Below are 13166 nucleotides of genomic sequence, written 5' to 3'. Positions count from 1 at the left end.
TGGTGGCTCACGCCTGTAATCCTAGCACTTTGGGAGGCTGAGGAGGGTGGATCACCTGAGGTCAGGAGTTCGAAACCAGCCTGACCCACATGGTGAAACCCCATCTCTACTAAATATAAAAAATTAGCTGGGTGTGGTGTTGCACAGCTGTAATCCCAGCTACTTGGGAGGCTGAGGCAGGAGAATCATTTGAACCCAGGAGGTGGAGGTTGCAGTGAGCCAAGATTGTGCCACTGCACTCCAGCCTGGGCAACAGAGCAAGACTCCATCTCAGAAAAAAAAAAAAATCTCGTAAAATGGGCAAAGATATACAAAGCTGTATGAACTCATAATAATGGCTAGTATTTATGGTGTTTTGCAATTTAAACAGCTCATTCACATGGAGTATTTCATCCAATAACCCTGTGAGATGGAAGAGGGGACACTAATCTCTGTTGTATAGAACAGGCAAGCAGAGTGCTCTGTGATTGAGGGACCGGATTAGGGCACCTGGCTGGTGAGTGCAGAACTGCTCCTCCAATAAAAGTCTTCTGACTCCCAGATCTGTGTCCATTCCACAGGGAGGCTGATTAGGGTTTCAATCCTGACCCTGATGCTGGCCAGCTGTGTGCCCTTAACCAGACACTTAACCACTCTGAGCCTCATGTCTTCATCTGTGGAAGGAGCAGCTAGGATGCTTGTATCAGATGGGATATGAGAAGAATCCGTGAGCCTAGGAGAGATCCAAAAGAACAGATGTCTTAGATCAGACTTAGCAGAAAGTGGGGCTTATTGGGAGGATCCTGGGGTGGCTTATGAAAACTAAGGGTGCATGTGCATGCTCTCTTTCCTCCTTCCCCACTTCTCCCCCAGACCCTGTGGCCTCTTATCTCCGTTCCTCATTCTGCCTGTTTTCATCTTTCCCTCTTCCCACAGTCTTCCCCGACTTCTGTGGACACAGGACATACAGTGGCCGCTTCAGCTCTTATCTGTCAGCTTGCTCCAAGAGGCAACAGTAAAGAACTGGAATTTCTTTTTTTCTTTTTTTTTTTTGTGGAGATGGGGGTCTCACTATGTTGTCCAGGCTGGTCCTGAACTCCTGGGCTAAAGTAATCCTCCCACTTTGGCCTCCCAAAGTGCTGGAATTACAGATGTGAGCCACCGTGCCTGGCCACAAGGACTGGAATTCCTGAGTAGTAATTACAAATTTTAGAAAAACAAAATCCAATTGGCCTAGCTTGGGTCAAGGTTCTTGGAGAGAGGGCCATTGTGGGAGCACGGGTCCAGTGGTCAACAGCATTTAATAGGCCCTTAAGTACCCATCAGTGTGTTTACTGCCATGACCAGGTCAGATTTTTAAAGCTACTGTTAATTGAGTGTTTCTGTAAGTCAGGGACTGTGCTTGGCATCAGTGATTTCATTTCATCCTCACAATAACCATTTGATGGATGCATAATAAATCCCAAATTTTTACATATGAGGAAACTGAGGCTTAGATGATAAAGCCATTTGCCTGAGATGCATAGTGCATAGGTGATAAGAGGCAGAGCCAAGATTTGAACAAAGGTCTGTGTGACTCCAGATCAGGCGCAATGTAACCACCTGCCTATAAGACATTTATTGCTCATCTGAATGTTCAGGAGTGAATGAAGGAATGAGTGTATCTCTTCCTAGCTCTGCTATCTTTCTGGGTTTCAATTTCCTCATGCCTAAAACAGGACTAAGTTATTTGAAAGTCCTGTGCTCTGCCTCCTATAGAAAGTTGCACGAGGCCAAATTGAGCCCAGATGAGGGGTTCTGAAGGGTCAGAAGAGCTGTCTAAATACATGAGGTGCTATTATCATTATTGGTAATGACGTTAAAAGGCTGTTTTGGTCACAGGTTGTGCGAACAAATACTTGACAGATGGTGCTTCCAGAGAGCTCCCAGGGGCCTTGTTAATGTGGGATTTTTCCACTGAGTGCAGTCCTATTTCAAAGTTCTGTTTTGTTTTGAAACCAGAGAGCCAGTGAGAAGCCTTGGTTAATCCTGGATACGGGCTGAGCAACTCAACTAGCTGAGCATGGGGCAAGCCTTTTATCTAGGCGTCAACCTTTGGTTGACCTGGGAAGAGAAACTCTCAGTCCCAAAGACAGCTGGCCACAGTTGACCAAATGTGAGCTGCAGGCTTATTGCAGTTCCCAGAAGCCTCTGGACTGAGCTGAGCCACTTTCTCTGCCTTATCTAGATATGCTTTCTTTTGGCCAGGTGTGGAGGGGAAGGGGGATCATAGCATATTGCAGTTGTAGGGTCCTTAGAGCCATCTAATCCAACTAATCTTCATGTTGCTAATCATGACACAAAGTCCAGAGACGCTTAGTATCCTGCCTAACATCATGCAGAAAATTAGAAGACAGCTAGTAACAGAACTAAGGACTTCTAACCTCTAGGCCCGGGGCTGTTTACCAACCCGCAGAGGCTGTTGACCGCAGCTACCTGAGGGCCTCAGCTGAGGTGGGAAGCAGGGGAAGGATTGGATCCAATTTCACATCTCAGTGACTGGTTCTCCCTCTGGTGTGGACAGAGGAGATTCTGTCAGAGGAGATTCTCTGCAGAAGCAGCCACAGTCAGTGACCTGGCTGACCCTGGCTAACCGGCTTTGAAATGCAAGAGAAAGTTGATTACGGTCTGATTTCTGCCTTCAAGACTGCCCCAACCACTGCCTGAAATTCCTCCATTAATGCCCCTCTTTGGGGATGCCTCTCTAGGATTTCACTGTTTAGAATGTGCATACCCCTGGGAGCAGTGACACTTTTCCATCCGCTCTGCCTGAGCGCCTCGGGATTCCAGCAGGTCCTGAGAGAGGATCAAACAAAACATTTGGGGGTGTGGTGGGGTGCGGTGACGGGAGAGGGTATAGAAGCGAGGACTTGGGTTATGGAAAACAAACTTTTCTACCCATACTGTGGTGACAGTCGGACGGCTCTGTGGGCCTGGCCCCTGCCTGGGTGAGGGGGCACTTGCCCTTCTCACCTGATGGTCTTGACCTGACTTCTAACTTCACCGAGGCAGCCTGGGAAATCCAGGTTCTCCTCAGAATTTCACCTGCCTTTGACTCCTCTTACAGATGTGGGGTAAGGGTTTTTGGGGGGCACTGCACCTGGGATCAGGAGCTGCTGGGAACAGGGGCCCAGGCAGAGGGCCAGGTGCTCCTTCTGGCCATTTCTGGGGCATGGAAGGCCTCGTAAGGGTTTTATGCTTAAGGCTTCAAGTTGGCCCTGGCCAGAGTGCACAGCTGGTGCTCAGTGGCTATGATGGCCGTGAGAGAGCTTGGGGAGGGAGTCTTTGCAAAGTCAGGGAAAGCCCTCCTCATTCTTGTGTGATTTCAGGGGAAAAGAGGAGCACTATCTGACCCCTAAATTTGCTCCCTCTGTTGGCTCTGCCTTCCCACAAAGGGATTTCTTTGAAAAAATAGGGTCTGACAAAAAAATAGCCATCTTCCCATCCTAATGGTGGAGTAGTGCTCCACCGTTGCCTCTCACCCTCTCCTCCAGGGAAAGGAAGACTCTGTTGTCTATTCATTTATCCCTACCCTGCCAGTCCATTCTCTGTTAAAAGGCTATTCTAAGTCTGAACCTCTTGAGAGTGTGAAGAGCTGGTGGGACATATCCAAGTGAAGAGAAGGGAGCATTGCGGAGGCCTGGCCAGGGTTCAGGAGCAAACAATGGTGACACTCTAAGACTACCCACAGCTGGAAGACTCACCTCTCCTAGGAATGCAAGGAGATTTGGAGAGGCTGTGGCCATGGAAAGGGCTACAGGGTAAGATCCATGGCCACAGGAGGACACGGAAACTGCACTTCTCACCCTCTGGTCTCTGCTGGTGCTTCCCATGGACTGTGCCCAACAGAAAGCCAGAGGTGAGGGGAGCCCAGGGGATGCAGTCCCCAGGGGTCAGCCTTCTAGGACCAGAGAAAGAACAGAGAATGGACTGGCGGGGCAGGGATAAATGAATAGACAACAGAGTCTTCCCTTCCCTGGAGGAGTGGGTGAGCAGGCAATGGTGGAGCGCTACTCCACCATTAGGATGGGAGACAGGCGGGGCACGGTGGCTCACGCCTGTAATCCCAGCACTGTGGGAGGCCGAGGCGGGCGGATCACGAGGTCAGGAGATCGAGACCATCCTGGCTAACACGGTGAAACCCCGTCTCTACTAAAAATACAAAAAATTAGCCGGGCGTGGTAGCGGGCGCCTGTAGTCCCAGCTACTCGGGAGGCTGAGGCAGGAGAATGGCGTGAACCCGGGAGGCGGAGCTTGCAGTGAGCCGAGATCGCGCCACTGCACTCCAGCCTGGGCGACAGAGCGAGACTCCGTCTCAAAAAAAAAAAAAAAAAATCGAGACCATCCTGGCCAACACGGTGAAACCCTGTCTCTACTAAAAATACAAAAATTAGCCAGGCGTGGTGGCACGTGCCTGTAATCCCAGCTACTCGGGAGGCTGAGGCAGGAGAATCACTTGAACCTGGGAGGCGGAGGCTGCAGTAAGCCAAGACCGCACCACTGCACTCCAGCCCAGCAACAGAGTGAGACTCTGTCTCAAAAAATAAAAAAATACAAAAAATATAAGGAGTGGGAGACAGAGGCCAATTATGGCACTACTCCACAGGTAGAGAAAGCCCTCTTTATCTGTGGGTTTGCTTTCCATGATTTCACTTACACCAACCACAGTTCCAGAAATAAATGATTCTGACATATGGTCAGAAGGTCAATAGCAGTCTAATGCTACGTCATGATGCCTGCGTCATTTGCCTTACTTCATCTCATCATGTAGGCATTTTATCATCTCCTGTCTTCACGAGAAGGGTGAGTGCAGAACAAGAAGGTATTTTGAGAGAGAGAAGAAAGAGACACACCACATTCACACAACCCTTATTATAGTATATTTTACAATTGTTCAATTTTATTTTTAGTTATTGTGGTTAAGCTCTTAACTGTGCCTAATTTATAAGTTAAACTTCATCATAGGTATGTATATATAGGAAAAACATAGTACTGCATATATAGAGTTTGGCACCATCCACAGGAAGGTATTCCCCACAAATAAGAGGGGAAAGACTGTAAATAAAAGTCAGGAGTGGAGAAAAAGCCCCTCCCCCATCTTTCTCTATATCTATCTATCTATCTATCTATCTATCTATCTATCTATCTATCTACCTACCTGTCATGTATATCTGTCTATAAATTCTAGGGAAAAATCAGACGCCGTCTAGAATAGCAGCAAGTGCAGGCTTTAGAACCAGGCCACTGAGTGCTGGCTGGGCCACTCAGCAGCTGTGTGAGTTTGAGCTGTTACTTTACCTCTCCAAGGCTCAGTTTCCTCATTTTGCAATGGTAGCAATGGTAGGTAGGAGAGTTAGATGACTGAATATGTGCAAAGTGTTTGGAACAGTTCCTGGCACATGGTAGGTAGCTATGTCAACAATTCTTCTTTTGTTTGCTAAAATTTTTTTTTTGATTGTGAATGAAGACATTGCCAACTTACATATATCATTTTTATTTGGAGTATTTTTTCACCTTGCAGTGGTCCTGAGAAATTAAAAAATGCATTAACTTTAGCTCTATAAATAACACAACTTCATATTAAGTTTGGATTGGAAATTTCCCACATTTAGATATTTCACTAAAAATCAAAAGACAATTTATCAGTTTTATGTAGCGAAATCTTAATAAGTATTTAACTTTTTAATAAGTTAAAAGATAAAGGCTGGCAAATAATCACAAATGTCAGAACATTAAAGTAGCATTTTTTTCCATAGGAATATATAAAATAAATATCACCTATCCTTACTCGATATTTACAAAATTAAATATAAATTTTTGTTGATGGAAGATGTTTTAAATACTTTGATAGGTGGAAAACTTCATTATCTTTAAAAATCAGGTTCAAATGCTTTCAAGTTTGATGCGTGATAGCATTTTCTAAATAATTCTTATTACTCTTCTGTCCCTGAAGACATAGCTTTCCCCCCCATATATTGATTGGGTAAGTATTTTGATAGTTTCTGTACTCTTTTCAATTAACCATTAAGAGGTTAAAAGGAACCAAAGGCTTTATTTGGGGGAATATTGGACGTTTAAATTGGCTAGTTGGAAAGAAGCCATTCCTTTTTTCCTAAGGTTTTGTTTAGTTTTGTTTTTTCTTCCTTTCATTTTTTAAAAATCAAGAATGGCAGGAATGAAAATTCAGACAATTTGATCCAGTATTATGCTAAAATTAAATTCAATGGCTGGATGAATTTTCTACTACGGTATAGAGATTGAAAACCATTAGGAATGTGGTGAAAAACTATGGCAGAGAAGGTGGAATTCAACCACAAATTCTGAGTGGATAGAGAAATAAACAGAAAAATGACTGTAGTTAAAATGTTGCAGTTAAACGCACTGTTAGCAATGTCCTCTTGCCAACATTAGAATTATATGCTTCATCACTGTCTGGTTACTAAGACGGTTCTGTGAGCAGGTGGTTCATCTCTGACACAACTAAGTTTCAGAAAAATCGATATGTTATATCTGGTTTAGATCAGCGAACACTAAGTATGCATACCAGTCAGCTATAGTTTCAATGACACAATGGAAACATTAGGTAGTATAGCTGTAGGACAAGGTCACATACTTATTTAAATAGCAGCCATTTAATATCATGCTCTGTGATGTTTAGCTATGCTATCCACTCACAACAGCTTTTAAAATTATGTTAAACTATGGGATGAGACGGGGACAGGTTGTTTTGGTCGGAGAAGGAAATACTAAAAAATGTCACAAAAGGCATTTCAAGTATGATGACATACTACCTAAATACCATGCATATCTTTTTCAAATTAAAAGAGAAAACTTTTTACATATTCTATTTCTTAAAAATAAAGGACCGTGTGTGTGTGTGTTTAACTTAGAAACTAGTATTTCATTTGCTCCACACTGAAATGAAACTTCAATGGCAAGCAGCAAATAATGTAGAATAGTCAGTGAAAGTATCTTTGTTAGGAGTATATAAAAACCAAGGAGTAGGCCGGGTGCAGTGGCTCATGCCTGTAATCACAGCACTCTGGGAGGCTGAGGCAGGTGGATCCCTTGAGGTCAGGAGTTTGAGACCAGCCTGGCCAACATGGCGAAACCCTGTCTCTACTAAAAATACAAAAATTAGCCTGGTATGGTGGCACACACCTGTAATCCCAGCTACTTGGGAGGCTGAGGCAGGAGAATCTCTTGAACCCGGGAGGTGGAGGTTGCAGTAAGCCGGGATCATGCCATTGCACCCCAGCCTGGGTGACAAGAATGAAATTCCATCTCAAAAACAAAAAACAAAAAACCCTCCCAAAAAACCAAGGGGTAAACAACTCATAGAGAAATAATAATGGGCAAAAAACCAAGAGGAGGCAGCTTGACAGTTCTAATACAGAACTTGTATGACCACTTCCTTTAAAGTATACTAAATAAAGAATGGCAATATAAATTAGTTATCCAAGGAGATAGGAGACATTCTGAAGCAGCATTCTCAGTTACTTCATTTTTCAGAAAAACAAATTTCACCCATCAACGTCTAATTAAGACTTCTAGTCTTCCAAATATATTAGAAAGTACAGTTAATCACAGCAAAACTTGCAAACAACCGAATTTAGTTCTGGCCTGAGTCAGGCCTATTTACATATTTGAATTTGTCTCATTTTCACCTTTCTTTGTTACACAAATGTTTCTATTTTAAAGGCATATAGAAATTTACAAAATTTGCAAGAAATGTCTTTTTAAATGTACAACTTCAACAACTAATACAAATGTGAACATCCAGATACAGTTAAGTTTCAAGTCAGGATTTTTTTATGATGGGTTTATAAAAAATTAAAGAAATACTCTCTTCAGTTTCAGACATCTGGGTACTGGTGCTATCAAAGCAAATTCACTGCCCTCAGTAGCTACTGTGATGAGAGCAGTTGAGTCTCAGATTGCTGTACCTCATATATCAGGAAGTGGCATGTTCAGTGATATTGCTAATTATACTTATGTAGATGCAGCTGTATGGTTTAACACTTATATGAAAGTTGTATGAATTTGTGTAAAGAAACATGTAGTTTTAAGATGATGTCTTTAAATAGATATCTTAGCTGTTAAAACTAAGTGATATATCTGCACTATATACCCAACAATAAAAAGGAACACTAGTGATACATCCAAAAACTTGGATGGATCTCAAGGGAGTTATGCTGAGTGAAAAAATACCAGTCTCAAGAGGTTACACATTGATTTCATTTATATAACATTCTCTAAATAACAAAATGACTGAGATGGAGAACAGTTAGTGATTGTCAGGGATTCAGGAGAGGGACAGGGAGGTGGCTATGATTATGAGAGGGCAACACAGGGGATGCTTGTGATGGAAGTGTTCTGTATCTTGACTGTGGTGGTAGTCACAAGAATCTACACCCAGGGCTGGGCACAGTGGCTCATGCCTGTAATCCCAGCACTTTGGGAGGCCGAGTGGGAGGATCACTTGAGCCCAGTAGTTTGACAACAGCTTGGCAACATAGTGAGACCCCATCTCTATTTAAAACAACAACAACAATAATGAAAGAATTTACACACATGCTGACATTGCACAGGACCAAATACATACTTCGTCTCAGGGCACCAATGACCTTCCAGGGACCATCTTGTTGGCCTGTTTCCACAAAGTCCTCCAAAGATGATCACTATATGCTTCAGATCAACTTTCCACACTATGCAGAGAAGGCACTACTAGTATTTTTTTATTCTTCATTAAAAAAAAAAACTCTCTTGACAAACCACAATGTCTAGCTTAAATGTGCTTGGAAATCACAGAAGGAAATAGAAAGCTAACATATAGCTACTAGTATTTTTGTCTGTCTGTATTTTTGTAAATTAAGGTAAAAGATAAATCAAATGTTCCTAGCTTAAATTAAGTCAAATCAGAAGGAATAAATCAGATGATATAGCAAACACTTCCTCTTGACACCTGCAATTTCTAAAAGCATTAGGAATATTTTTATTAAATTCAGAGAAAGCATTAACTACAAATAAATATGTGACGTTTTCTAAAAGGCCACTTTGTGATAAAGTACATATAGTGTTCATGGTTTCTTTAAAGTGCTAGATTGTCTCTGGCTTGAGAATCATCTATTGTTTTCCAAGGTCTTTCAACACAACTCCAGCGCTGTTGTCAGGTAACACTGGCAAAGGTGTAAATGTGGGCCAAACATCTGAGATGGGTTTCAAAAGAAGATGCTGGGGCCCACCAGGTCCAAGTCCAGCTGGGTTAATAAGAGGTACAGCTGCCGAGCGAGGAGCCAAAACCGGATTTACCTCTCGTCTTCTACCTGACCTGGATTCTGCTGTATCTTTAAAACTTTCTGGTGCATTTGTGTCTAGTTTTCTCCTTCCTGGTGATTCTAGAGGTTTCATATCATGAACAGAAAGCTTTGGTGGTGGAACAGATGAATGAGATTCTGTTTCTAGAAATTTAACAAAACGTTCTGAAAAAGAACTATTAAGCACAGATTGCTGATTTGGTCTCAGAGGTGTGTTGGGAACACTTTTTGATCCTCTTCCAAGCCACCCAGTCATCCACCTGGTAACACTGCCCTGATCGTCATGAAACAACTGCTCCATCTCCTCCCTTGTGACCCCCAGGATGCTGCCCATCAACCGTAACACTTCGTGACGCTGATTTTTTGGCATGTGGAAATGACTGATGAAGAGGTTTCTCGTTAGGACTTTGTCCACTTTTCCTTCTAGGCTGTTTGCTAAGTTCACCAATTTCTTTTGTACATCATCCAGCATTTCTTGTTGGAACTCATTTTGTTTTTTAAGTTCTTCAATTTGTTCTTCTTTTAGATCTAACTGTTCTGCAAGTCTTGATGCTGAATCCAATGCAGCATCTGCTTCATCCAAACGTTCCTGTAATATCACTTTTCTTTCCAAACTTTCTGCCTTTTTCTTCCATTCAGCTATAAGCTGTTTTTGCTTTTGTAGTTCAGCAGAATACATAGATTTTTCCTCTTTTTGGAAATGCTGTAGTACCATCTGCAGGTTGGCCAGTGACAGAGCATACTGCTTTACTTGTTGCTGAGAGGCAGAAAGCAGCGCAGTTTCATCCCTTTGCTTGGAGACTACATTCAATTGTTCTTGCAATGACTCTACCTGCACACTGGCTTGATGACTTGCATTTTCCATTGCATTAGAGGATGAAACTAGCTTTTCCTCCAATACTGTGACTTTCTTTCTTAGTTTAGCCTCTCTATCTTCTGAGGCCAAAGCTTCACTGGTATAAGAACCTTCTGATTCTAAAAGATGATTACACAGTCTCTCTAGCTTCTGGTTTGACTGAAATTCTTAGTCACGTAAACATTGAACCTCTCTCTGTAGGGCAGTGTTTTCCATTTGTTTTTGTTTCAGGGCCAACATGACTTGGTCTCTCCTGTTGAAATACAACTGTCTTCTCCTGCACTGATTTAACTGCATTTAAAAGCTGTTTCTTTTCCACATTTAGCTGTTCTTGTTCTCTCCTCAAAATATCTCTACCATTTTCTGCAGAAGATAATTTTTTATTTATATCTTTTATTTTATCCTCAAGTTCCTCAATTTTTTTGGTAGACTCCACTTTTTCTGTTTGTAGAAGTTGAATAGTTTTTTTGCATCTCATAGACTTTAGAGTGATCAATTTCTGTAACTCCAGAGCCACCTTATTGTAACAGATTTTTGAGTTCTTCAGTTCGTTCTTCATAGTCACTTAATTCTTCTCGATGTCGTTGACTTATTTCTGTTGATGTGCATTGTGCAATATTGATATTTCATGTTGATGGTCATCAATGTCCTGACTTTGGTTCTGTTTCAGTTCCTTAATGATATTTTGTAGTTTGCATGTTTTACTTTGGGCAGAGCTATGTGTTCCTCATGCGTTCAAAGTCTGAGCAATATGCCTCCAATAGCCAACTTCAGACTCAAGCCTTGAAACTTCATTTAAGAGTCGGTTTATTTCTTGTTGGGACAAAATTGTGTCCTCAAAGTCCATGTCATCATCATGGAAAGCTGAAGAATGATGACTAATCACATAAATGAATGAAGCTGCAGTGGTTGCTGGTACATCCCCAGCTGCTGAAGGTACTGACTGAGCAGCTGACCGCAGTTTCAGCAACTGATCCTGGAGGCAATCTGTCTGGCTTTAAGATGTCTGATTTCTACCTCTTTTTGTTGAAGTTGATTTCAACTTCAACAAAAAGCATTGTAGAATGCTTTTTAAACATTAAAAAGCATTAATAAACAGCATTGTAGAATGCTGGTTTATTTGAAGCTCTGATGTTTCATATTTCACTTCTAGATCTGTACAAAGTTTCTTAAGCCTTTCATTCTCTGATCTCAAGATTGAATGAATGGCTTCAATTTCCTTTGTCCTGGAATCAGGTAATTCTGCTTCCACTTCCTCTGAGCCCTCCATCAGCATAACCTTTGTAAAGTTTGAAATCTGGCCAGTGAGGGAAGCCAGGCTGCCCCCGACTTGACCCAGAGACTGGCCCCATCTGGAGCCGAGGCTCCCAAGCCAGGACGACATCACGGCGACTTTAGTGAACTACCTGGTCCACTTGGAAAAAAAAGGTTTAGTGCCGTCGGATGATCCGACCAAATATCCTTGAATGCCTGCCTTCACGAGACTAGTCCAAAACACTCAGGATTCGATAACATAAGGCGGGGTTCCCAGGCAACGCCTGCTCCTAGTTCTGCTTAGAAACGCAGAGGCCTAGCCTGGGACTTTACCAGGTGCCCGCCTCTAGTGACACAGTCACCCATGCAGGGCTTCTGTTCATTCCCATGAATTCCCGTCGTCCAGATTGGGTCACTTCTTCATCTGCTCTAGTGAGTTTCTCCAGTTCCATGGGCAACTCCTGCCAACTTGACACCGTTCCCATGACACCTGCCAACAATTCTGCCAACAATTCTTTCTTTTTTTTTTTAATTTTACTTTAAGTTCTGGGATACATGTGCAGAATGTGCAGGTTTATTACATAGGTTTACATGTGCCATGGTGGTTTGCTGCACCCGTCAACTTGTCATCTACGTGTTCAGCCCAGCATACATTAGGTATTTGTCCTAATGTTCTCCCTCTCTTCCCCCAACTCCCCCACAGGCCCCGGTGTGTGACGTTCCCCTCCCTGTGTCCATGTGTTCTCATTGTTCAACTCCCACTTATGAGTGAGGACATGCGGTGTTTGGTTTTCTGTTCCTGTGTTAGTTTGCTGAGAATGGTGGTTTCCAGCTTCAGTCATGTCCCTGCAAAGGACATGAACTAATCCTTTTTTATGGCTGCATAGTATTCCATGGTGTATATATGCCACATTTTCTTTATCTAGTCTATCATTGATGGGCATTTGGGTTGGTTCCAAGTCTTTGCTATTGTGAATAGTGCCACAATAAACATACATGTTCATGTGTCTTTATAGTGAAATGATTTATAATCCTTTGGATATATACCCAGTAATGGGATTACTGGGTCAAATGGTATTTCTGCTTCTAGATCCTTGAGGAATCACTACACTGTCCTTCACAATGATTGAACTCATTTACACTCCCACCAACAGTGTAAAAGCGTTCCTATTTCTCCACACCCTCTCTAGCATCTGTTGTTTCCTGACTTTTTATGATCACCATTCTCACGAGCGTGAGATGGTATCTCACTGTGGTTTTGACTTGCATTTATCTAATGACCAGTGATGATGAGCTTTTTTTCATATGTTTGTTGGCCACATAAATGTCTTCTTTTGAGAAGTGTTTGTTCATATCCTTTGTCCACTTTTTGATGAGGTTGTATTTTTCTTGTAAATTTGTTTAAGTTCCTTGTAGATTCTGGATATTAGACCTTTGTCAGATGGATAGATGGCAAAAATTTTCTCCCATTCTGTAGGTTGCCTGTTCACTCTGATGATAGTTTCTCTTGCTGTGCAGAAACTCATTAGTTTGATTAGATCTCACTTGTCGATTTTGGCTTTTGTTGCAATTGCTTTTGGTATTTCAGTCACGAAGTCTTTGCCTGTGCCTATGTCCTGAATGGTATTGCCCAAGTTTTCTTCTAGGGTTTTTATGGTTTTAGGTTTTAAGTTTCAGTCTTTAATTCATCTTGAGTTATTTTTTGTAAAAGGTGTAAGGAA

At 42.3% G+C, this 13166-nt stretch overlaps 1 pseudogene; it reads right to left on the bottom strand.

Moving 5' to 3' along the window:
- Window positions 1-9239: 9239 nt before the first annotated feature.
- LOC103784020 (thyroid receptor-interacting protein 11-like) lies at window positions 9240-10750 on the bottom strand (annotated as a pseudogene).
- Window positions 10751-13166: the final 2416 nt, after the last annotated feature.

The sequence above is a fragment of the Pan paniscus genome, chromosome 10, assembly GCF_029289425.2.
Source record: "Pan paniscus chromosome 10, NHGRI_mPanPan1-v2.0_pri, whole genome shotgun sequence".
NCBI classification, from domain to species: Eukaryota; Metazoa; Chordata; class Mammalia; order Primates; family Hominidae; genus Pan; species Pan paniscus.
This window is presented reverse-complemented; position numbering and strand designations above follow the sequence as displayed.